This window comes from Trichoplusia ni, chromosome 5, assembly GCF_003590095.1.
Source record: "Trichoplusia ni isolate ovarian cell line Hi5 chromosome 5, tn1, whole genome shotgun sequence".
Lineage (NCBI taxonomy): Eukaryota > Metazoa > Arthropoda > Insecta > Lepidoptera > Noctuidae > Trichoplusia > Trichoplusia ni.
In genome coordinates this window covers 14,674,047-14,697,254 of record NC_039482.1, presented here as the reverse complement: position 1 = coordinate 14,697,254, position 23,208 = coordinate 14,674,047, and the positions used below count along the sequence as shown (strand labels likewise).

At 35.9% G+C, this 23,208-nt stretch overlaps 1 long non-coding RNA gene across 1 annotated transcript; it reads right to left on the bottom strand.

Annotated features, from left to right (window-relative positions):
* Positions 1–592: 592 nt before the first annotated feature.
* On the bottom strand, positions 593–3,435 carry LOC113493679. Its single transcript, XR_003400601.1, has 2 exons — positions 2,923–3,435; positions 593–2,852 (listed from the first exon to the last, which is right to left on the bottom strand). It is a non-coding gene; the product is annotated as an uncharacterized LOC113493679 (long non-coding RNA).
* Between the last annotated feature and the right edge of the window lie 19,773 nt (positions 3,436–23,208).

Sequence of the window (23,208 nt, the reverse complement as noted above, 5' to 3'; positions counted from 1 at the left end):
TAAGCTATCTGCTAGATATTAAGCAAAACTGCATATCTGATCGAAAACTTGAGAAAACACTATTTTTTATTGTTCTAAAGTTGAAGAATAAAAAATCCACGGAAATGAAGATTTTTTTGGACCTGTTGAAATTCACCCATTTAATAAAATATTGATGGCGGCACTCCCACTTTCGTTTCGACTAGCCTTGGACCTCGCGCACCCAAATATGCAGTTTTGTAATACAATTTTATGGACGCGTACGAAATAGTAGGGGAAAACACAATCATTTCAAAGTGATTTTATTTCATCAACATAACTAACAATTAAAAAATAATTTTAACAAAATTTATTTGTTAATTTGTTGCTGTACATCAATAAAAATAATCATTATACGGCAGAAGGGCGTCGTAAGTAGATCAATAGTCAATAGGCATCATTGTTCATTTCGTAATTGAAAATTACATGATACATAATATTGAGTTTCACCAAATGTATTAGAAGTTAATTCATGTAATTGGCCCGGCACACATTTGGTAAACTCATACTTATAAAGCAGCTCTCGGCGAAGGCAAGCGGATCTTATAACATCGTTACTTAGCATATCTTCTTCTTCGTTTCGGCATGATCTAGTTTTAAAACTCGTTAATGACTGCTCACGCTGCTCTGGCCACACAAAAAACTTGAGTTGAGTTTTTTTCAGATTTCCCTCCTAGACTAGCTTCACTTTGGAAGGCTCGACTCCTACACAAGGGCAATTTTGCCAAATGACTCCTCAATGTCGTTCTATGTCAATTTGAATATTTTGCGAATAGGGAGACGGTTTTAAGTCTTATTTATTTATTTATACTTTCATGTACAATTGTCCTTGTCTTATGTACGTATCTCATCCTCCTATTATTCCCTATTATATAATTTAAGGGCGACATATTACTGCGATCAAATAATATACTCATACCACCTTATACTTAGTGATAACAGGAATAGCTCGCGTCAATTATGGATTATTTTATAAATACGCTGTAGGAAGTCGGATATTGACACGAATTTAACAATGAACCTAAATTGTCCTGCTAAAGGATTATTTTGAATACCACCGCAACGCGTGTCGTGAACAGTTTAATAATAGTCTTTGTGAACATTTAGTCAACCTAACATATACCTAACCAACATTGTTAACTCGTGCCGTAACTCTAAATATAACAACCTATAGCTGTTGCCTAAGGTTCAATGAAATTCTAGTAGGTAAGTAGTATGGAAACCAGAAAAGGAAGAAAAGTGTAGAAAAGATAAAAAATGTGAACCTTACGGAGCCTATTAAGCTGGATCGACATTCGTCAAAATGAGAATTCATTTCAGTTCAGCTCCCTGAATTTCCTATTATAGTGTTAGAAAAATGCGAAGAGTGCCAATTTAATCCAATTTCCATTTATTTATCGGTCATTCTAATGGCAGAATTGGGGCCCTGGTTTAGTGCAACTGGAAAAACTCATCCAGTGGTTCGAGCAGTGAAAATCCGGGAATTTCACATATGATAATACTTAGTTAGTGATTGCCGTACCTAATTCACACCTTACACAGATACCTAAATATATCTTAGAAAATGTTAGTTCTTGCCTAAGTAACGGGTAAATTAATTTAAAGACGTAGGCGACGAAATTTTTTGCTCAATCACATCAGGTTTTCAGAGAAGCGACATATTATTTCCCCATTAACCTGAATACGAATATAGTCAATAAAATAATTATTGTAATGAGTATGACTCAAGAAAAGCCTTGCAAATAAATTCACGTTAACCGTATGCAGTACTAACACGTCATAAAATTTTGCAATGTCATTATCGTATCGCAATAATGAAGAAAAGGATTTTATTGTCTTACGAAAAGTTATATCCTTGGACTTATAATACATCTAAATTACTTTACTTTAAACATGTAGAGATGCGAGTATAAACGAAACCGGGCTACTATCTCACCTAATTGAGGTACTAAGTCAATCAAATCTATACGGAAATATCCAGAAAACCACCCCCACCTGTCACCACTACCTTACCCTGAGATCTTAAACCAAGCAGTTTAAACAAAAAGCATTTCTCCTTTGAGCAAAATTCCTTTTTCAACCAAAGTAACTGATGCCGACCACACATGATCTAAAATTAAAACCGATCTTTAAGTTCACCAGAAACAAAAGAACATCGTATACATTAGACCCATAAGGCGCTACCAAAGTGTTGAATAGCTTAGCTCTATGTAATTTTATTAAGACTGGGTCTATACCGCGGGCCGTTGCGGCCGTCTTTCTTAACTGCACAAATTGGGAGCACGTTACGTCACGGATCGACGTAGTGTGCGCCGGCGCATGGCTCTTTCACTATAACGTAACACAAGGAAAATATTCCGTGCTATATCGTTCGCCATAGCCTACATTCAAAGGTTGGCTACTGCATCAAATTATTGATTATTATGTATATAGGTATAAAATCAGATATCGGAATAAGTTGATTAATATATCTTGTTATTGCTTGATTCTGATGAAATATCCCGCCTTTTTGACTCATCAAAGATTATTTATTGGTGGTGAGGTCTCCTAAATAGTAAAAATTCTGATATTACTTAGGACGATTAAAACAACTTCGTTACTACTTTGCAACTTTCGTTTTTCGACATTGTCGTTTCGGACATATGAAAAAATATTTCGAAATACTCGTTCTAGGTATAGCAGTTATTTTTGGTTTTTGTAAAAAAAGATTTTGGAAGGTTATTTGGTTTTTTACGTGAGAGATATTTTTTCCATACCTCTTCGACTCGACTCCTCCTCGACTAGTGCAGGATTGCATATCTCATGCTACGAGGAATCGTAGTGATGAATGATACCTATAAAAGCAAAAATTAAAATCATAAAGGCGTGGTTTCTTCAACGGCTATTCATTACAATAACACTTACAATAACATTAGTAGGTCTAACAGTATTTAATTTGACAGTGTTAATTAATACACTCTTCATTCAATTTTCAGGTATCAATCACAGATGCTGCTTGTTAATTATACGTAGTTAGCAACAAGCAGAAACACGTCAACAGATTGATGTTAATAAGTAGCGTGTTAGTGATAGTAAGACATTTAGACTGTGCAGTGATAGTGTTACGTAAGCGGGCACTGCGGGCTGCGCAGGCGCCGGTCGCCGCGACTCGCTCGTGTAGAGCCTTTCCTATGTTATTTGTCCATGGTAATTGTAAACTACGGATGATTTATATGTATTACTGTTTCATCATGACCGGCTGCTATGATGTGGTGAAATTTCTGCTTTTTTTAAACTTAGTTAATTTCAAAAATATATCATACTAGGTCATTTTCAATTCGTCTTTCATTTGAGAAATCATGGTGTAGTGTGTAAGCCGACCTTACTCCCGACATACCTATACATTTACTTAGTATTAAGCTTAAGTTAATCAGTTCAGTATAATATACACCTTAGACATAGCAACACGTCTTTATCATTTTGACACCAATAACTCCCCACATTGCATGGCGACCCTGCCAGTGCTGCCTTGTGGCAGTGCTGCGCAATTGGGAACATGATAAGAAGATTTTGTGATTCGTGAAAAAATAACTATTAGCTATATCTAAATGATATGTATATCTAAAAAATGTGAAACTGTGAATTAGTACTCGGGGTGGATCTACTCTAAGTCCATCCGCATTCGACACAACCTAGCTGGGAGTTTGTGTATTGAAGTCGACGCTGACGGTACCAGAAGGAATATTATGAAGAAGGTCCGAAAGACCTTCGTCATCAGGCAGAAGATACGTCAAGTGATCTTCCACAAGACCAGGCTTGTGAAGTCGGTGTGAGTGTGAGTGATATAATGGTGTCAGTGATTATGTGATTGTTTTGAAGGTTTGAAGCTTATTATAATGCCGCGGAATTTTTTGGTAATTTCTTCTATACTTAGGTACGTTTAAGGGTTTTAATTTTAAAGATTAAAATGTATAATCCTTTTTTTATAGTTATTAATAAAATATATTGGATAGGAACGCCTGTTGACAATGTAATTAAGTCGTATATCTGAGGGCACGGCAGTGCCCCTGCCAAGTCTCGAGCAAAACGGGCACGGCCGTACGGGATATGCTACCGTTATTTTTTTTTCAGACCATGGTTATATTAGTATGTTATATTGCCTCAGGTAACAATAATATTTTAATCAAAGCTAACTTAAATTTTGTAATTAATAATTATATATGGTTACCAGAACATTCTCAGGTGCGCCATGTCATAATGCACGCGCTGCAATTTTGATGATGATGTCATGCAACTCACATAGGGCATCAATGCTATTTTACATTGGGTATCATGTGTCTTTCTGTGTAACTAACGGATATTGTGCTGTTAATATAAACATGTATCAAGTTTTAAGAAACCTTTGTTTACCTATGATTATCTTTTAAATTGTCTAGAAAAAGTTTGATGTTAATATTTAGTTTGATTGCCTTATAGGGAAATATGTAAAATCTCTTATCATCTTTAGAGTGCAAGGAGTAATTTTTTTTTTAACAAAATATAAAAGAGGATTATGAAAAGGTTTTTGAAAAATGGTATAGGATTATTTTAAGGACCAGTTTTATAAAATTGTTTGGTATGATATGGTTTTAAGTAGTTGGGAATCGTTTGGTAGGCAAGACTCTGCGCTGACGTCATCGGACTGATCACCCGAGAGCGCCCGGCTTGTAAACCAAGCTATTCATTTTGTATGTTATATTTATGTTGTGTTTAGAATGTTAATGTTTATGAACATGTGGTACACAAATTAAGAGGTATAAGGACAGATCCTTCCATTTGATCATGGTGTCGGACGAGCTTCCCTCCGTGAAAATTGTTGGAAACTAAAAGGTTTTAAACACTGATCCTTAAATAAATGAAAAATAAAGTCGACTATAAAAATGAGTAATGTACTTCTATAAAATAAATAATATAATGAATAATGAGGAGACCAAAGGTCCAAATAAAAATATATGTGTACCATAATGTAGAGAATATAAAGATATTGATAACAAAGATATGGAAGAGTACTGAAAGTAGATAATATAATATTTTGCTTAAGAAGAGAATAAAAAAAAAATGTGAAAAGAAAATGATGGATAAGACATTAAAAACATGTATTTGTAGAAAATAAAATGAAATATGGAAAATAAATTTTGATAATATAGGTACAAAGATTTTATTTTTGTTATAAAATATGAAAAGTTTAAAATAAATAATATAATAACAGAAATTGAAACAATGTTTTGCTTTTAAGTAATCTGAAGTTTGTGAAGTTTTATTATTTATTTAATATTTTTTGTAACAATTATAATACTTGTAATTTGACAAATGTAATTCAGTATATATAGTAATAATATTGTTAACAGTACATTTCTTTAAAATTAAGTAACAATCAGCTGTAATAAGTAAGTATACCTATCATAAAAATTAGTTGTCTGTTTATTTTTACAACAATATTCGATTTTTTTATGTATAAAAAAAAACACGATTGTATTTTTTTTTTAATTTTATTATCGGGGGAGGTGTAGTGTGTAAGCCGACCTTACTCCCGACATACCTATACATTTACTTAGTATTAAGCTTAAGTTAATCAGTTCAGTATAATATACACCTTAGACATAGCAACACGTCTTTATCATTTTGACACCAATAACTCCCGTGAATGCAATGTGGGGAGTTATTGGTGTCAAAATGATAAAGACGTGTTGCTATGTCTAAGGTGTATATTATACTGAACTGATTAACTTAAGCTTAATACTAAGTAAATGTATAGGTATGTCGGGAGTAAGGTCGGCTTACACACTACAATGGGTTCTTACTCTAATCCGTTATTTCTTTTCAAACCTTTCTCACCCTAACCCAAAACTGAAACGTTACTGAAGACACAACAAACAACACAATAATTTAAATTTAAATGAAATAAAAAAAATAAAAACATTTTGTTTCCATTGTACGTTACTTTTGATTTCTCTACACACTCTATTTTCCCCATAGGACATATAACATTAACACATTACCATACAAAAGAACAATATATTTCACAAACTTGTTTAATTCGCAACAATGGTCATGTTAAGGTGTGTGCACGAGGATTAGGCGGGTCTTAATCTATGTTTTAAGGCTACAAGTAATAGCGAATATAAACTACTTTCTGGAACCAATATAAATTATAGCATTCTGGACCGTACTACCCGCTCCTAAAGTAGAATATTGCAGTGTGGAATCTTTGCTGGGTAGTGCGTCCTTTTCGGTTGCTCAGAAGTTCCTATATTTGAAGAGTCTGACTAGTGACAATGACAAATTTGTATTTTTTTTTTCAATTTATTTGCCATCTCTAATTTACAAATTTTATAATCGTTGCTTAACCACGATCTTTGTTTTTTATATCGATCTTTGTTGTACGACAACAGAAATCATTATCTTTAAAAATTTCAACTGCCTAGCTAGGTTCATATGATACAGCGTGGTGACAACTGTTAGAATCATAAACAAAATTAAGATTAATATATACTATTTGAAATACTGTCCGTAATTATTAGGAACTGAATTTTGATTTTATATAATTACATATAAGAAATTATAAATCCCAATTTCAATATTGTAAACGCGCGCACTACTTCCGGCCGACAACGTCCGTTACTTGTTTGTCTGGTTTAAAAATGGTGGAAGGGGGTAGTGCGCGCGCCCAACGACACTTGAGCTTAAACTCCCAAACTGGACACACGTTCTCCAATTTGGTTGGCGTTTATACCGTGGTTATCTGGTGATAAACCGATTTATGATATATGTGAATGTGAATAAACTGATTTATCTGTAATCTTGGTATTATTAATTTTTCTGAGCTCTTAAAGCTCAGAAGTGGGATATAATCGTGTCAAGCGATTAGAATATCGCCCTCGGTGAAAGGACTTAACGCCCAAACAAGTGAGTAAAATAACATGATTTCTCATAATAATATACATTTTTTTTTTTGTGTAAACTATTATTTTAAAACATAATTTAGGAGTTTTAAATATCTGGTGTAAACTGAGCACAATTACGAAATAAATAGTCATTAAAGTAATGAAAATAGAAATCACGTAGTCAAGAATAAATTTGGTATCACAAGATTTTTATGATTAAACAAAAAAAAAAAAAAAAAACTCCGTAGCTTGTGTATATAGTAGTTATTCTTCTGATTTTGTAAAGAAAATAACCCAACTACTGTAGTTTAAGCAATTGTGGTGTTGATTTAATACCCATAATGATAATTACGATAGTTTGGTAGTATCTACCTACCCCACTACGTACAATTGATTGTTTCTTGAATTAGACTGTCAGGCCCCGATAGTTAAGAGACACAATAGAAAGACAATGGCTGTGCGGTAGACTATCTCTTGGGGCTTGAAACATTTATTATTGACTTTTCATTATTCTCCTTTATTTGGTATGCTATAAAGATAAAATACGGTATAGTAATCAAAATAAACAGAAATCGACACCTAATTTCACTTGTTGAGTTTTAGAACAGCTGCTTTTGTGATACATTGTAATTTTCAGAAAATATGGGTCGTAAAAGGAAGTCTTCTCGACGTATGTCACAGTTTGATGATTCAAATAGGAGCGAATCTGGCTCACCAGTGCGGAGGCAGCGGAAGGTTAGACGGAAACGAACTCGGGACTTATCGAGAGATTCCAGCGTATCACAGTGTCGCAATGGATCAAAGAGGCGCAGCAAGTCTAAGAGACATCATCGCACGCCTAGTCGACGTAATAGACCACGAGATTGTAGTACGCCTGCTAGGCATGACGGTTTACAGAGTCGGGATGTCGCCCGTGATCCTGGCGCGCCTCAAAGGCGTGATGTGGCGCAAGATCGTGACCCGACTGTAAGTCCCGAGAGGATGCCTGGTAGACAGCCACTTCAGAATGAAGCAACAAGAATGTGTCAGCCTACAACTGGATCAGCAGCTACACCATCCGTGAGTCAACAAGTTATCGTTAATAGTGATGCAGACGCTAGCGTTTTGGTTTCGGCTTTCAAGGAGTTTATTCAGACCATGAAAACAGATGGGGGTAATGAACGTTATCCTGTAATGAATGTTATTCCTGAGTTTGACCCTGTTAAGCGAAATCAAACTATTGAAACTTGGCTATTGAAGGTTAATGAATGTGCCGAAATTTACAACTGGACTGAGAGACAAATAATTCATTATGCCCTTCCAAAATTATCGGGTTTAGCACAAAAATGGTACCAAGGTTTACCTAGTTTACTGTTTTCATGGGTTGAATGGCAAAATAAGTTGAAAATGGCATTCCCGAGTGACGAAAATTATGGGCAGTTGTTAACAGATATGCTTGCCTGCAGGGCTAGATTTGGTGACTCGTTAGAAGAATATTTTTATCAAAAAATGGTGTTATTAAATCGTTGCAATATTGTCGGTAAAAATGCTATAGATTGTATTTTATTTGGGATTGATGATAGATCCGTTAGAACCAGTGCTGAAGCAACACAGTTTACTGAACCTGACAAATTATTGGTCTATTTACGTAATGTACGATCGACAAAGAAGTCTGAGAAGCCAATTCTATCCTTGCAGACGGGTAATAGTGAACATAAACATACTCGGCCATTAAAGTTCAATCAGAATACATCTGACACTAAAAGTAACAGACCCTATAAGCAAACTAGATGTTATAATTGTGGGGATGAAGGGCACCCTTATTTTCTGTGTAAAAAGCCAATTATACGCTGCGGAAGTTGTCATCGGGTAGGTCATAGTTCTAGTGATTGTCCTGGAAAGACGGAACCCAAAATCAACAACAACAACAATAAAACAGTTTTACGTGTCACAAAACAGAACAATAATGAATCGAAATACTTTAAAGTTGCCCAAGTTAACGGGCAAAATTTTGATTGCTACATTGATTTTGGTAGTCAGTGTACCATGTTGCGAGAATCTTATGCGAAGAATTTAGTCAGTACATGGTCAAAATCTGATTTGCCTGTTATAAGAGGATTCGGAAATAGTATAGTAGATTGTATAGGCAAATGTATTCTTGAACTTAAAATAGATTCAGTCAAAGCTTCCGTAGAGGTGCTCATCATTCCGGATCATTTATTGCAAGTTCCGTTATTAGTAGGACAGACATTCACAGAGCAGGAACACATAGTTATTTACAAAACAAATAGTAAATTGATAATATCTCATATCCCAACCACCGGCATTCACTTGTATGTTAGTAAGTCAGTAACCGTAAAAGGGCTAACCATACTGGAAGTTTACTCTAAACCAGATTACACAGGAGATGTATTTTGTGAACCAAGTCTTTGCCAAGATCCCCTGAAACCTTACGAAATTACTCAGAGTTTAATTCACCTAGCTGATAGTCATGGTTACATCGTTATAAAGGGACTTAGCCGCGAATTTGTCTTAAGTAAGGACTCATTGTTACTTCGCGCATTGCCGTTGAATGAGTTGAGATTAGAGTCTTTAAATGTTAAAAAGATCGAACATTGTCCGGATAATAGTAATATAACCCGAATCGAAGTAGAAGCTATACAAGTTGATCCCTCTATAGGTTCCGAAAACATACTCAAGTTAACTGAGATGTTGAATCATTTTAGAGATTGTTTTGCCTTTTCAAGTAAAGAATTAGGATGCATAACTGGTACGGAAATGAATATTAGGCTCAATAATACTACACCTGTAGTTTACAGGCCCTATAGGTTGTCTCATTCAGAGCGTCAAGTAGTTCGCGATATCGTGCAAGAATTAGAGGATTCTGACATAATTAGAGAATCATCTTCGGATTACGCTTCACCGATTGTTCTCGTTCGAAAGAAATCTGGTGACCATAGGCTCTGTATTGACTTTAGGGCTCTCAATAAAATAACAATAAAGGAACATTACCCGCTTCCGCGAATAGATGATCAATTAGATAATCTCTCGGGCTACAAATATTACACTTCCTTGGACCTCGCCTCTGGATATTATCAAATCCCATTGGCTGAACCATCAAAACGTTATACAGCATTCGTAACGCCTGATGGACATTACGAGTTCAACCGCATGCCGTTTGGACTCGTTAATGCCCCGTCCACTTTTCAAAGAACGATTAACAATATTCTAGGGAATGCGAGGTTCAAAGAGGCCTTCGCGTATATGGATGATGTAATAGTACCATCTAAAACCATAAGCGAGGGATTACAAAAACTTAATGATATACTAGACTTGTTTCGCTCTTCCGGCATAACTCTCAATCTGTCAAAGTGCAATTTTTTAAAACAATCCATCGATTACCTAGGCTTCGAAGTCACAAAAGCGGGCATTAAACCGGGTAAGAAAAAAATAGAAGCAGTAGATAAGTTTCCCAGACCTACAGACCAACATAAAGTCAGACAGTTTTTGGGTTTAGCCAGCTTTTTCAGAAGGTTTATCAAAGGGTTTTCAATAATTGCCAAGCCATTGACACAACTTCTAAAAAGGGATGCAATATGGAAATGGGGTGACGTAGAGGAATCCGCTTTCTTAACATTAAAAGAAGAGCTAGTCAAGCGTCCTATACTTTCATTTTATAATCCCAATTTTGAAACCCAGTTACATACAGACGCTTCTAAGATCGGTGTTGCTGGAATAGTATTGCAAAGATCGAATAAAGAATCCCCATTTAGTGCGGTAGCGTACTACAGTAGACAGACCTCTCCCGAAGAGTCTAAACTTACCTCCTATGACTTAGAAACTTTAGCGGTAGTGACCTCGCTACAGCGCTTCAGGGTATACCTATTAGGCATTTTATTTACCATAGTTACAGATTGTAATTCCCTTCGTGCGACTTTTGAGAAAAAAGATACAATACCAAGGGTAGCGCGATGGTGGAATGTCATACAAGAATTTGATTTCAATATTATTTATAAACCCGGCACAGCTATGACACACGTGGACGCACTTAGTCGTAATCCTGTATTATCGGACTCTGTAGAATTACATGTGGGACATGTCGATACTGATTGGGTAGCTACGGTGCAACTCAACGATCCTGAACTGCAACGAATTGTTTCAATTTTAAATGATAGCGAAAACGATAATGTGGTGGAGATTAAAAATAACTTTGTGATTAAAAGGGGTTTATTGTACAGGAAGACTGAAGACGGAGATCGTTGGGTTGTCCCGAAAGGTGTTCGATGGCAAGTTTTAAAATCAAACCATGATGAAATCGGTCATTTCGGTTTTGACAAAACCTTAGAGATAATTAAGAATAAGTACTGGTTTTCTAAAATGAGAAAATTCATAAAAAAATATGTACAATCTTGCTTGCAATGTGCTCATGCTAAAATACCATCTGGAAAGAAAGCAGGAAAATTACATCCAATCGAGAAAGTAGATAAGCCATTTCACACCCTACACATAGACCATTTAGGTCCTTTTGTTCGAAGTAGGCGTAAAAATGCTTATCTATTGTTGATCATTGATGCGTTTACAAAGTTCGTCATACTTGTGCCAGTTAAGAGTACCAAATCTATTCACTCTGTGGCCGCCATGAGAAACTACTTTCACACATTTAGTGTTCCGAAACGTTTAATTTCTGATCGAGGAACCTCATTTACCTCTAAAAACTTTCAAGATTATTTAAATTCTCTAGGCATAAAGCATATTATGAACGCTGTAGCAACGCCGCGAGCGAATGGTCAGATCGAACGGTATAACCGGACGGTGTTAGCAGCCCTAACAGCTACAAACCATGGCAAACCCGATAACTTGTGGGACGAATGCGTATCCGAGATTCAATGGGGACTAAATAATACTCAAAATAAGGGAACGGGGAAAAGCCCTGCTCAGGCATTATTCGGTCTTGACTTGGTAGGCACATCGAGTTCTTTATTACAACTAAGCATCACAGATAATGCTGATAATATCGGTAATTCTATAGAAAACATTAGAAGAGAAATGACAGAGCATATTAAAGACGATCAGGATAGGCAAAAGCGACGGTTTGATAAGGTTAGAAAGGAAAAAGGGTAGAAAGGGATATTCCGTCAACTGGTAACAGCAGAAAATTGATTCCAAAACTTAGAGGTCCGTATCGTATAAAAGAAGTTTTAGATAATGATCGGTACGTTATTGAAGACACGCCACTATCCAAAAGGGGAAACAGAGCATTTAGTGGTATCTTTTCGGTAGACAAAATTCATCCTTGGATGGTGTTTAATAGGGCAGATTCAGGGTCGGAAAGTTCAGAGAATGAAGAAACTGATGAGTTAGAAATAGGTTAAGTATGATGTGTAAGCCTTAGTCTCTATTATGATTGTAAATTAGTATAAGCAGAGTGACTGAGAATATGCCAGAGGTCTCAGTTACAGTAGATGTTAAGGATAGGTATGAGGCCTTAATGTTTAGTATAAAGATTAACTCACCAACCGGCCTGACTGAGAATATGTCTGAGGTCTCAGTTAGGACAGATATTAGGAACATGTATGGGGTCCTAGTATCTTAGTAATAAAAATTAACTAACAAATGACCTGATTGGGAATATGTCTGAGGTCTCTCAGTTATTACAGATGTTAAGAACATGTATGGGGTCTTAATATCATAGAAATAAAATTAACCAGCAAGTGGCCTGACTGAGAATACGTCTGATGTCTCAGTCAGGACAGACATTAAGGATATGTATGAGGCCTTGATGTCTTATCAGATTAATTATATTAAACCAGTATGTAAGATTGTAAATGTATATGTATTCATTTACCCCATATTCGATTATGATCATAATTTGCATTGTACAAGTATAATAGACAAGGTCTATATATTATTTTCCCGGGACGGTAAATATATCAGGAAAGGCCGACTGTTAGAATCATAAACAAAATTAAGATTAATATATACTATTTGAAATACTGTCCGTAATTATTAGGAACTGAATTTTGATTTTATATAATTACATATAAGAAATTATAAATCCCAATTTCAATATTGTAAACGCGCGCACTACTTCCGGCCGACAACGTCCGTTACTTGTTTGTCTGGTTTAAAAATGGTGGAAGGGGGTAGTGCGCGCGCCCAACGACACTTGAGCTTAAACTCCCAAACTGGACACACGTTCTCCAATTTGGTTGGCGTTTATACCGTGGTTATCTGGTGATAAACCGATTTATGATATATGTGAATGTGAATAAACTGATTTATCTGTAATCTTGGTATTATTAATTTTTCTGAGCTCTTAAAGCTCAGAAGTGGGATATAATCGTGTCAAGCGATTAGAATATCGCCCTCGGTGAAAGGACTTAACGCCCAAACAAGTGAGTAAAATAACATGATTTCTCATAATAATATACATTTTTTTTTTGTGTAAACTATTATTTTAAAACATAATTTAGGAGTTTTAAATATCTGGTGTAAACTGAGCACAATTACGAAATAAATAGTCATTAAAGTAATGAAAATAGAAATCACGTAGTCAAGAATAAATTTGGTATCACAAAATTTTTATGATTAAACAAAAAAAAAAAAAAAAAACTCCGTAGCTTGTGTATATAGTAGTTATTCTTCTGATTTTGTAAAGAAAATAACCCAACTACTGTAGTTTAAGCAATTGTGGTGTTGATTTAATACCCATAATGATAATTACGATAGTTTGGTAGTATCTACCTACCCCACTACGTACAATTGATTGTTTCTTGAATTAGACTGTCAGGCCCCGATAGTTAAGAGACACAATAGAAAGACAATGGCTGTGCGGTAGACTATCTCTTGGGGCTTGAAACATTTATTATTGACTTTTCATTATTCTCCTTTATTTGGTATGCTATAAAGATAAAATACGGTATAGTAATCAAAATAAACAGAAATCGACACCTAATTTCACTTGTTGAGTTTTAGAACAGCTGCTTTTGTGATACATTGTAATTTTCAGAAAATATGGGTCGTAAAAGGAAGTCTTCTCGACGTATGTCACAGTTTGATGATTCAAATAGGAGCGAATCTGGCTCACCAGTGCGGAGGCAGCGGAAGGTTAGACGGAAACGAACTCGGGACTTATCGAGAGATTCCAGCGTATCACAGTGTCGCAATGGATCAAAGAGGCGCAGCAAGTCTAAGAGACATCATCGCACGCCTAGTCGACGTAATAGACCACGAGATTGTAGTACGCCTGCTAGGCATGACGGTTTACAGAGTCGGGATGTCGCCCGTGATCCTGGCGCGCCTCAAAGGCGTGATGTGGCGCAAGATCGTGACCCGACTGTAAGTCCCGAGAGGATGCCTGGTAGACAGCCACTTCAGAATGAAGCAACAAGAATGTGTCAGCCTACAACTGGATCAGCAGCTACACCATCCGTGAGTCAACAAGTTATCGTTAATAGTGATGCAGACGCTAGCGTTTTGGTTTCGGCTTTCAAGGAGTTTATTCAGACCATGAAAACAGATGGGGGTAATGAACGTTATCCTGTAATGAATGTTATTCCTGAGTTTGACCCTGTTAAGCGAAATCAAACTATTGAAACTTGGCTATTGAAGGTTAATGAATGTGCCGAAATTTACAACTGGACTGAGAGACAAATAATTCATTATGCCCTTCCAAAATTATCGGGTTTAGCACAAAAATGGTACCAAGGTTTACCTAGTTTACTGTTTTCATGGGTTGAATGGCAAAATAAGTTGAAAATGGCATTCCCGAGTGACGAAAATTATGGGCAGTTGTTAACAGATATGCTTGCCTGCAGGGCTAGATTTGGTGACTCGTTAGAAGAATATTTTTATCAAAAAATGGTGTTATTAAATCGTTGCAATATTGTCGGTAAAAATGCTATAGATTGTATTTTATTTGGGATTGATGATAGATCCGTTAGAACCAGTGCTGAAGCAACACAGTTTACTGAACCTGACAAATTATTGGTCTATTTACGTAATGTACGATCGACAAAGAAGTCTGAGAAGCCAATTCTATCCTTGCAGACGGGTAATAGTGAACATAAACATACTCGGCCATTAAAGTTCAATCAGAATACATCTGACACTAAAAGTAACAGACCCTATAAGCAAACTAGATGTTATAATTGTGGGGATGAAGGGCACCCTTATTTTCTGTGTAAAAAGCCAATTATACGCTGCGGAAGTTGTCATCGGGTAGGTCATAGTTCTAGTGATTGTCCTGGAAAGACGGAACCCAAAATCAACAACAACAACAATAAAACAGTTTTACGTGTCACAAAACAGAACAATAATGAATCGAAATACTTTAAAGTTGCCCAAGTTAACGGGCAAAATTTTGATTGCTACATTGATTTTGGTAGTCAGTGTACCATGTTGCGAGAATCTTATGCGAAGAATTTAGTCAGTACATGGTCAAAATCTGATTTGCCTGTTATAAGAGGATTCGGAAATAGTATAGTAGATTGTATAGGCAAATGTATTCTTGAACTTAAAATAGATTCAGTCAAAGCTTCCGTAGAGGTGCTCATCATTCCGGATCATTTATTGCAAGTTCCGTTATTAGTAGGACAGACATTCACAGAGCAGGAACACATAGTTATTTACAAAACAAATAGTAAATTGATAATATCTCATATCCCAACCACCGGCATTCACTTGTATGTTAGTAAGTCAGTAACCGTAAAAGGGCTAACCATACTGGAAGTTTACTCTAAACCAGATTACACAGGAGATGTATTTTGTGAACCAAGTCTTTGCCAAGATCCCCTGAAACCTTACGAAATTACTCAGAGTTTAATTCACCTAGCTGATAGTCATGGTTACATCGTTATAAAGGGACTTAGCCGCGAATTTGTCTTAAGTAAGGACTCATTGTTACTTCGCGCATTGCCGTTGAATGAGTTGAGATTAGAGTCTTTAAATGTTAAAAAGATCGAACATTGTCCGGATAATAGTAATATAACCCGAATCGAAGTAGAAGCTATACAAGTTGATCCCTCTATAGGTTCCGAAAACATACTCAAGTTAACTGAGATGTTGAATCATTTTAGAGATTGTTTTGCCTTTTCAAGTAAAGAATTAGGATGCATAACTGGTACGGAAATGAATATTAGGCTCAATAATACTACACCTGTAGTTTACAGGCCCTATAGGTTGTCTCATTCAGAGCGTCAAGTAGTTCGCGATATCGTGCAAGAATTAGAGGATTCTGACATAATTAGAGAATCATCTTCGGATTACGCTTCACCGATTGTTCTCGTTCGAAAGAAATCTGGTGACCATAGGCTCTGTATTGACTTTAGGGCTCTCAATAAAATAACAATAAAGGAACATTACCCGCTTCCGCGAATAGATGATCAATTAGATAATCTCTCGGGCTACAAATATTACACTTCCTTGGACCTCGCCTCTGGATATTATCAAATCCCATTGGCTGAACCATCAAAACGTTATACAGCATTCGTAACGCCTGATGGACATTACGAGTTCAACCGCATGCCGTTTGGACTCGTTAATGCCCCGTCCACTTTTCAAAGAACGATTAACAATATTCTAGGGAATGCGAGGTTCAAAGAGGCCTTCGCGTATATGGATGATGTAATAGTACCATCTAAAACCATAAGCGAGGGATTACAAAAACTTAATGATATACTAGACTTGTTTCGCTCTTCCGGCATAACTCTCAATCTGTCAAAGTGCAATTTTTTAAAACAATCCATCGATTACCTAGGCTTCGAAGTCACAAAAGCGGGCATTAAACCGGGTAAGAAAAAAATAGAAGCAGTAGATAAGTTTCCCAGACCTACAGACCAACATAAAGTCAGACAGTTTTTGGGTTTAGCCAGCTTTTTCAGAAGGTTTATCAAAGGGTTTTCAATAATTGCCAAGCCATTGACACAACTTCTAAAAAGGGATGCAATATGGAAATGGGGTGACGTAGAGGAATCCGCTTTCTTAACATTAAAAGAAGAGCTAGTCAAGCGTCCTATACTTTCATTTTATAATCCCAATTTTGAAACCCAGTTACATACAGACGCTTCTAAGATCGGTGTTGCTGGAATAGTATTGCAAAGATCGAATAAAGAATCCCCATTTAGTGCGGTAGCGTACTACAGTAGACAGACCTCTCCCGAAGAGTCTAAACTTACCTCCTATGACTTAGAAACTTTAGCGGTAGTGACCTCGCTACAGCGCTTCAGGGTATACCTATTAGGCATTTTATTTACCATAGTTACAGATTGTAATTCCCTTCGTGCGACTTTTGAGAAAAAAGATACAATACCAAGGGTAGCGCGATGGTGGAATGTCATACAAGAATTTGATTTCAATATTATTTATAAACCCGGCACAGCTATGACACACGTGGACGCACTTAGTCGTAATCCTGTATTATCGGACTCTGTAGAATTACATGTGGGACATGTCGATACTGATTGGGTAGCTACGGTGCAACTCAACGATCCTGAACTGCAACGAATTGTTTCAATTTTAAATGATAGCGAAAACGATAATGTGGTGGAGATTAAAAATAACTTTGTGATTAAAAGGGGTTTATTGTACAGGAAGACTGAAGACGGAGATCGTTGGGTTGTCCCGAAAGGTGTTCGATGGCAAGTTTTAAAATCAAACCATGATGAAATCGGTCATTTCGGTTTTGACAAAACCTTAGAGATAATTAAGAATAAGTACTGGTTTTCTAAAATGAGAAAATTCATAAAAAAATATGTACAATCTTGCTTGCAATGTGCTCATGCTAAAATACCATCTGGAAAGAAAGCAGGAAAATTACATCCAATCGAGAAAGTAGATAAGCCATTTCACACCCTACACATAGACCATTTAGGTCCTTTTGTTCGAAGTAGGCGTAAAAATGCTTATCTATTGTTGATCATTGATGCGTTTACAAAGTTCGTCATACTTGTGCCAGTTAAGAGTACCAAATCTATTCACTCTGTGGCCGCCATGAGAAACTACTTTCACACATTTAGTGTTCCGAAACGTTTAATTTCTGATCGAGGAACCTCATTTACCTCTAAAAACTTTCAAGATTATTTAAATTCTCTAGGCATAAAGCATATTATGAACGCTGTAGCCCTAACAGCTACAAACCATGGCAAACCCGATAACTTGTGGGACGAATGCGTATCCGAGATTCAATGGGGACTAAATAATACTCAAAATAAGGGAACGGGGAAAAGCCCTGCTCAGGCATTATTCGGTCTTGACTTGGTAGGCACATCGAGTTCTTTATTACAACTAAGCATCACAGATAATGCTGATAATATCGGTAATTCTATAGAAAACATTAGAAGAGAAATGACAGAGCATATTAAAGACGATCAGGATAGGCAAAAGCGACGGTTTGATAAGGTTAGAAAGGAAAAAGGGTAGAAAGGGATATTCCGTCAACTGGTAACAGCAGAAAATTGATTCCAAAACTTAGAGGTCCGTATCGTATAAAAGAAGTTTTAGATAATGATCGGTACGTTATTGAAGACACGCCACTATCCAAAAGGGGAAACAGAGCATTTAGTGGTATCTTTTCGGTAGACAAAATTCATCCTTGGATGGTGTTTAATAGGGCAGATTCAGGGTCGGAAAGTTCAGAGAATGAAGAAACTGATGAGTTAGAAATAGGTTAAGTATGATGTGTAAGCCTTAGTCTCTATTATGATTGTAAATTAGTATAAGCAGAGTGACTGAGAATATGCCAGAGGTCTCAGTTACAGTAGATGTTAAGGATAGGTATGAGGCCTTAATGTTTAGTATAAAGATTAACTCACCAACCGGCCTGACTGAGAATATGTCTGAGGTCTCAGTTAGGACAGATATTAGGAACATGTATGGGGTCCTAGTATCTTAGTAATAAAAATTAACTAACAAATGACCTGATTGGGAATATGTCTGAGGTCTCTCAGTTATTACAGATGTTAAGAACATGTATGGGGTCTTAATATCATAGAAATAAAATTAACCAGCAAGTGGCCTGACTGAGAATACGTCTGATGTCTCAGTCAGGACAGACATTAAGGATATGTATGAGGCCTTGATGTCTTATCAGATTAATTATATTAAACCAGTATGTAAGATTGTAAATGTATATGTATTCATTTACCCCATATTCGATTATGATCATAATTTGCATTGTACAAGTATAATAGACAAGGTCTATATATTATTTTCCCGGGACGGTAAATATATCAGGAAAGGCCGACTGTTAGAATCATAAACAAAATTAAGATTAATATATACTATTTGAAATACTGTCCGTAATTATTAGGAACTGAATTTTGATTTTATATAATTACATATAAGAAATTATAAATCCCAATTTCAATATTGTAAACGCGCGCACTACTTCCGGCCGACAACGTCCGTTACTTGTTTGTCTGGTTTAAAAATGGTGGAAGGGGGTAGTGCGCGCGCCCAACGACACTTGAGCTTAAACTCCCAAACTGGACACACGTTCTCCAATTTGGTTGGCGTTTATACCGTGGTTATCTGGTGATAAACCGATTTATGATATATGTGAATGTGAATAAACTGATTTATCTGTAATCTTGGTATTATTAATTTTTCTGAGCTCTTAAACAACATACAGGCGGACAGCGATTTAACCCTTCGCGTACGTAACTCTTATAAAACCAAGGATTAAGATACTGGTTTCTGTTAAAGAAATGACTTCGCCTTGGCCGTTGTGATCTAAGTAGAGATAAATTTTCAACATTATTTTATATTAGAAGGCTCTATTAATTGTCATAATTATGAAGGTATAATTATGAACATCTTGTACAATCAAGGCTTACTTATCATAAGATTCATTGACAAAAGATCATCCCCATGACATTTTTACACTATACAGTCCAGTGTCAGAAAGAGATGAAGTTCTACAAACATAGCATCATCTCTTTCACTCCTCTGTACTCTGACGTCATATGGCACACTTTGCGTACAGTTTGCATCTCTCTGGACAGATAATAGACACTAATTAATGTTACTACAATGGAACTGGCCACTTGAAGGATACAGATAATTACTATGTGTGGTATATCATCGCGTGTCAACATCCATGTTATTTACTTAAGTTTATTATGTATCTTTGTAAAGGGTTCTATCATTTGTATAAACTCTGCGAAGACGATTTGTCAACCGCGAAAGTAATAAGCATCGTGGGTTCCTTTTAAAATGAAAGAGTTCCTACATGTGGCATAAGTACAGTAGAATACCGCCCTATGTCGTATATTTTGTGAATGTTAATCAACTTCTAAAGAATCTCAAATTAATAGCATACTTTTTGCCGCCTGGTAAATCATTAAATGTTGCCTCCCGCTATGAGTTGAACCGGAAGGTAGTGTACATTTTTTGAAAATAAAACTCACCTATTTACCTTTTTTAACCTTTAGGTATGTACCTGGGACAAAGGTAGCAAAATAATTGTAACTTGGATTACGTACTATAAGCATTCCTAACAACAATTTTTCTTCGTGATTGATTTGATCTTTTTTATAGTTAAATCAATCAGCTCACTAATAACTTCTAAAACCGCTCTACTTTTGATACAAGCTGGTGGCCGCACCTTTAAAGCAGCCTTACATTTACATAAGACAACACTCAGGTTCCCATTACTTTCGTTGCTCTCACGGACAATGCAATGATAATGAAAGCTTTCTCACAAGCTCTATGTTTTCATTTGCACTTCCACAAACATTATTGTAGAGTTTCTTTGTAATTTTAGTATCATGTGCGTAACTTTTTAACGGATTTTTAACTTTTCAAAAGGGAGGAAGTTCCCAATTCGTTGTGTTTGTCACCTTAGAGCGTCGCACTTTATAAACAGAATTTGTTGATTCTATTTTCATTTTACGCGTAAAATCTGTTATTTGGTCCCAAATTTTTTCGTAAAGTTTGTTTTTGTTGTTAAACAATATTATTATTGTTGCTATTTTACAAAAATATACGAACGGAAACAAATGAATTTGAGGATTTCCTTCAATTTATTTGTTAGCAATATTTCAATTACATAATTTAGGTTAGGTTGAACAATTATTTTTTATTATTAAATGAATTAACAGTAATGAATTATTAATATTAACACGTAATTATAAAATAACTTGTAGTATACTTAATAATTAAGAACAGTTCGTGTACAGTTAACAAGAGAAATTAAAGAACAGAATCGCGTTTTGCTAAGTATCACTGTTTTTCAGTGTCATGAAGGAATTGGTGTTAAGAGTAATATTTTAATAACAGTGGGTGTCAAATAGTAAAGCAGTAACAGTACGTCATTATATTGGATTGTATTCATTTCTTATTAAAACCGCCAACATAAGTTTCTTCAATCGTTAACGTCAATGAAATCGCTCGAATATAGGAAGATGATACGAGACTTATCGAAAGAAAATGACTCTATTTGGCTATAGGGACTGCTTGGGCAGTTGTATCTTTTGTTTTTAACATATTTCTCTTGCTTTGACAGTAAATTAGTTCTAAGTTCAAGCATGTTTGCCAAAAGAGGTCGTATACTGACACGGCGACTCTTTGCTCGCATCAGATATGAGCATACCGGCCTATTGAACAATTGTCTCATGTGAACTCCATTACCTAATCAGCCGGTGCCTGTGACCTGCGCTTCGTTCAGCTACGTACAATTAAACTACCTCGATATTTGGATTTGCTTGCATTTTTTCGAAAATACTCGAAACTCTCGTAATCTTTGAAACCACAAAAAAATGCGTACAATTTGTTCCATGTATAAATAAAGATAAATAATTTCACTTTATTGGGTGATCTTGGCCTACACGCATTTAGTGGATTCTATATTTACTTTCTAAGTTACTGGATCTGATAAATATACAGAGGCCATTTTACAGGTTGTTTACTTGTTGTAAAAGGCTTGTCGAATCAACAGTTAAAATTCACTATTAGACAGGGAGCCTATAAGTCAAACCAAACCTAAAAGTAGATATTTTATTCTTGTACAGGCTATGCAGTAGTACATACAGACACCGCTATGGCATTGTGTGTAGATGGGAGGCTAATTGTCACTGATTCCCACACTCCAAGTTTCCTCGTGTTTGGAAATCGATGTCACTGATAATTCTTATATAATGTCATAAATATGTGTCTTTATTTACATACAAATGAAGATCTGACAGTAAAGAGTTTCCTTTTGGAAATTATGAAATGATATTGTTCGATACTACTACAAAGATTCCATTGTTAGAAAACCTCATAAAAGTATACAAACATATATTGAATCTGCAGTTAGCCAATAACCTTAACAAGCGCTACTCGTTTTGATATCAATAAGAATTTCAATCACCTTTTACCGTAAAAACAGGCAATTTATTCATGGTGGAATAAACTTTACAACTATATAAGGCTTAAGACCTAAAACCAACGCTGGTTACATGACGAACCTTCAACTCCGAAAAATACAAACTGCCTTTAGTTGTACTTCTAAAACAATATCTAAATTCCAAGCCATAACATACAATAGAACAGACATTACATAAATGCCCTGCGCAAGAATCGAACCGGCCACGTTGTGCGATCAGATTACACGCGCCGTTTCATAAGGAGGCGAGTCCATTGTTATAGTGGTTAGACACGCTTTACTAGTGCTCTTCCGTGATCATCTCTTGTATAAAAACCTAAATTAAGCAACTATACGTTATTGAATTGTTTCATATTACCCATATAGATCAATGCCTCAGAGAACATATAGATGTAGATTTTTCCTCATAAATCGGGTTTCGATCTGAGGCAGGTTATAGACTTTGGAGAATACAAGAATCCTTCAGTGCCTGCCTTCCTCAAATCGTGTAAGGAACTGCTAAATGGTGTTCTGACCGATTACATAATTTAAAAAAATGAAAGAATGAAAAAGGCAAGATTGTTCCTAAACTAAAAGCTTGTGGAACAAACTCCCTGCATCAATCAGAAAGGCTCAACCCCTTAGCACCTTTAAAAAATTGGTAAAAGACCATCTCCTTTCTTTAAAGTAGCCATCTTAAACACTGATTATCTGATTATTGTATGTATTCTTTTTATTTCTTATTTCTATGTTATGTATGTTTATGTATACCTTAACATGTTTTTAACAATAGTGCACCACCTACCTCTGTACATACTGATAATTTTCCTATCCATCCGAAGGTTGTCTGGAAGATATCGCTTTTAGCGATAAGACCGCCATTGTACCCTAACATTGTATGTATTAAGAATCACTGCTGTAATTCCATGGTGTACAATAAAGAATATTCTAATCTAATCTAAAAGC